The sequence below is a fragment of the Hyposmocoma kahamanoa genome, unplaced genomic scaffold (genome assembly GCF_003589595.1).
Source record: "Hyposmocoma kahamanoa isolate Upper Pololo Valley unplaced genomic scaffold, ASM358959v1 94, whole genome shotgun sequence".
NCBI lineage: Eukaryota > Metazoa > Arthropoda > Insecta > Lepidoptera > Cosmopterigidae > Hyposmocoma > Hyposmocoma kahamanoa.
The window spans coordinates 11,667,173-11,672,027 of record NW_020654878.1 but is presented as its reverse complement, the minus strand read 5'-3'; positions in this window follow the sequence as shown (position 1 = coordinate 11,672,027).

The window sequence follows — 4,855 nt, the reverse complement described above, 5'->3', positions numbered from 1 at the left end:
ACTTAAATCTCGCTGCTTGGAAAATAGTTACTTGGTACCTAAAATTTAAAAGGGTTAATTGGAATTTCTATTAGGTAATAACTGACGAGTGTTTCTATGAAAAAAAAAAGAATACATAACTACAGTATAATATATCATTAATCATCATCATCAACCTACTTATAAGTTCCACTGGTGTGCACGGGTCTTTTCTCTAACGATGGTTTAGTTAGGCCATTGTCCGATACGCTGATCCAATCCGGGCTGGGGAGTTCACACAGTTTCTGAGGTTTATGAATCTTCTTCCACGTGCTGTTCTCATCACGATGTTTTCCTTCGCCGAAAAGCTCATAGTAAATTTCAAATTAAAGTAAATTTCGTATATTAATTCCGAAAAACTGAGAGGTGTGAGTCGGGATTCAAACCTTTGGTTCAGAGGCGGTCGGTTAAACCATTAGGCTACTACAACTACTATAATTAATAACATAGAATTAATACGGTAACTTATAATGTTTTCTATTTGTTAGATGTTACATTTTCTAAAATAAGTCGCATATTTCATTACTCAAAATGATGCGTCGTCTATCTATAGTAATAAATTGCATTTTTATTGGAACTTTGTTCCACTTTCCTTGCGCATGAATAATGTTACAACACTTCACAAAAGTTGGCCGCTTTTAGATAAAATTCGGCCAAAATTACTCCAATATATCAATCAGGACTTGTCAATGTTCTTCATCTCTTTTTACGAAAATACTCTTTCATTTTCTTACACTGACTTCAATGCTTTAAAGTGGGTCCCATATGTACAATTTTCGTTTTAATTTTCCGATGATTTTCATTAGCGATTATTGGATTCTCAGGTGGACGTTCACCTTCCTAATCAAAAGAGAATTTTGATTAGAGAAATAATTACTTGTGGGAAAATGAAAAACCAGGGCAAAATTGAATTTACCAGTGTGATTTGTTCTTATTGGTATGATAGTATACATTTAGAATATTATCAAAAATATTTGTGTTGAATATTTGAAAGCATGAGATGGAAGTTATAATCTTAAGCAACTTGTCTTTTTATACAAGAAATATGCAATATAGAGTGTGGTTTCAAGACGCGGCCACATCCGCCCCATAACGAGATGAAAAGGCTTGGTTAATGCCGGCGTAATCAAATCAATTAGGGATCGAACCTACCTACCACTTTGATCTTAAATTTTATATGGTGTAGGCAGTAAACTACTTTATTGGTTGAATTTCTGGATAAAATGGTCGTGTAAATGTATCTCGTTTTCGAAAGCGCAATAACGAGGTAAGTACATTTATTATGAAATAATTTTATATATATTTGTAGGAGAATTTCCTCTTTCCATAAAAATGTATTATTCGGAAGCGCAGAATATGATTTTATTGTTATGATCCTAGAAAAGAGAGCTAATTTTGTACTAATATACGATATACTAAAATATAGATATTTTTGTAATAGCTCTGCGTATTCTCATTTCAGCAATTGGATTTAACGTCACAGTAATCTAGTGTCTTCTAAACGTAACAGTGAAATCAACCTAGGTAAGATTACGCCAAGCTTATCAAATTAACTCCTGACACGGTTCCAGGCAACGATTCTAAAATATACAGCCTTAATAGTTTCCGAGCGCTACATCGTGTTACACATGTGAATTTATAGCTTTTCCTATAAATTGAAGGTAGCGATATGGAGCCAAAGTTTCTTAAACAATTATGTTGGATATGGCCCTCTACAAATATTATGTTAATGTCGTATCCTTTGCCGGCTCGTATTCGTTTCCGCTAATTTGATTTGTTTAGATTGCTCTGCCTTAGTTAGGAGTTATATGCTGGTGTTATACTGAAAAGTTTCTAGAACCGAGTGTGGATTACAATTATCGAAAATACCATTTATTCCTAACTAATTCATTGTCTATATAGAATAGTTCCAAGTAACATATCGTAACAGAGCAATAAGCAAACACGTCGAAATAATTCAATCTTTCTTTACAGCTCTTTTTAACCGACTTCAAAAAAAGGAGTAGGTTTTCAATTCGATTGCATGTTTTTTCCGCTGCCGCTTTCGCTGCGTTCGTTACCGCGATCTCCTCAATGATAACTGAAACGCACATAGAAGTCCTTGACAAAACGAACAATACGTCTGCTTAAAGGTTTTGTGGAATGTCACTTATGTGGTTTTACCTTTAAACAGATTAATAGAGCCCAAACACAAGGTAGCTGCTGTATATTGTTTTCCTCCTGTATGTCGTCATTTCTATTAGATCAGCTGTAGAACACTATAACATTTTGTTTTCATTGAAATAATATCTATGTGCCAAGTTTTATTAAAATCGACTGGGTTAAATTTTATGTTTTTTTTTTTCGCGCACACACTCAAAGCCACGCACTAAGGAAGCCCTGTGTCGCGGGTAACCATGGACACACATATAGACAACCACAAATTACACTCAAACTCTCGATAGAAATAAATGTAGGCCATACAATTATTTCTCCCGGCCCGGGAATGGAACCTTGGACCTGTACGTGGCAGTCCAGGATGCCGATAACCGTTCGGCCACGGAGGCGGGGATTTTATAGTTAATGTTCACTAACTACTTAACAACGTAACAACGCAATACTCATAGCCCCGCACTAGGTAAACAACGTATCGCGGGTGCCATGGATATACACATAGGTAGACAACCACAAATTACATCCAAACTCATGAGAGAAATAAATGTGGGCCATACAAATATTTCTTTCGGCTCGGAAATCGAATCCGGGACCTCTGCATGGCAGTCCAGCATGGTAACCGTTCGACCACGGTGGCAGTGTACATATATCCTTAGACAACAATGTCATTTTACATTAATTTTGTCTATCTTTTATACACGTATACAACATTAGTGTTTAAGCAACAAAGAGAACAACAAAGAAAATGAAACTATTTTTTCGGATTTAAATCGCGTATATTTGTTTTTCAAACAAACCGACGTTTCGGGCCCTTTACAGGTCCCATGGTCACGGTTTTGACTAGGTGGTCCCATGACACGGCTTCCCGAAACGTCGGTTTGTTTGAAAAAACAAATATACGCTATTAAATCCGGAAAAATATTTTAATTTCCTATGTGTAACAATCGCGACAACCTAAGAACTCGATAAGAATAACAAAGAACTATGAAAAACGATTCGAAATTGCAATTTTTGAAAACATTCCGGGAATATTTTCAACAATACAAATATTTGTATCTGAATAGCGTTAATTTGGTTGTAAGTAGAGGAAAATCTAGGTGGTAGTGGACTGTGCAGAGCTAGTTTAGTCCGGACTATGGTACATTAAATGTTTTGGTTATTTTATGGGATCGCTACTGAGGTACTCCCTCAATTTTAAAGTAAAAAAGAAACATCAAAATCGATTAACAAATGTCGGAGCAATATCATAATATATACACAAAAAAACCGTTGAATTGAGAAACTCCTCTTTTTTTGAAGTCGGTTAAAAAGAATATTTCATTTCTATACTATTCAGAGGTGAAAACTATCGCGCGACTTGTTTGTTTTTCTATCACTAGATACGAGTGCGAGAAATAAGCATCCGCTTGCTATTCAGATGAGATACAACTCCATGAAATATTAACACTCTTCATATGCTCAAAGTTTTATATCTACGAACAATAGCCTATATTTCACACAACGTGCGTCCAGGAAAATGCGCGATTCCCTCCGTGACCTCATACGATTTCCAAACTCGTCCCAGATTGTGCGAAGAGAAACACTTACGATATAGTGTTATTTTAATTTACGTCTAGCTTTATATTTGCGACACTAATATACACTCATATCTTTGCCGCTATTACTTTCAAGTTTGTAGCGTACAAACAATAGTTCCTACGTGCTTCGTTGTTGCAGCGTTCCGCTGGGAGCGTAGCTGCAGCTCCTTATTCTTAGATAAAATTTTGTTACCGGCTTCGTCGTTTTAATTTTAAACCATGGAGCTCTCTGTAAATCCTGACAATTTATTTTTACTTAGTGTCCTATCCATTTGTTAAAGCCGAAGTAGGTGAGTAAAAATATTTTTTACAAAAGCTTTTTTAGCGCGTTATCACCGACGGAAGTTAATGATAGGCTTTTCTCCAGAGACAATATCTCAGTAGCTACGTGGAATAACTGTATTATCAAGTAGGCGGCTCCTGGCCGCAGACATGAAATATTACGCACTTTACTACCTAATATTGCGTTCTCGTGCAATATTAAAATTTATTGCAATGTATGTGCGTGCGGAAAAATACGGTAAATTTGAAAAATGACTATCGCGAGAATTAACTAGCTTTATAATGAAGATTTAATGAATTAATTACCTGCTTTTTTTCGAAAGTTTTTTTTTATGTTGCAAGGACGTTATATAAACTGCAAGTTCATTATCTATATTGCTTTTTGAACACTAAATCTATGAAAAACGTTAACGATTTTTCATTATTTACTTTTTTTTAAAATATCAAGTGACGTCAGACAAGTCATGCCAGTGATAGTACACAGATACACGCCTGTCCATAACAGTTGCAGTGCTCAAAGCTTTAAATCGCAAAGATTTGAGGGGCATTGTCACTGCGCTCGTCACCCTGAGACATAAGTTGACAAGTCCCATGTGCTTGCAATTTCACCAGCACCCTTTTCTTCTTTCCTTCTTTACATAGCTTAGTTACGCTATTGAATTATATTAATTGTAGTATTGCGAGGCATGGTAATGACAGATGCAGTAAAACGACAACAGAACGGTGGTTAAGAAGTGGTTACAGAAACGTGGATACCCTGCAGCGAAAAAGTTGCAGAAGGAAAACGTTGGAGATAGTGATAGATGGCACAAACTAGGGGAGTC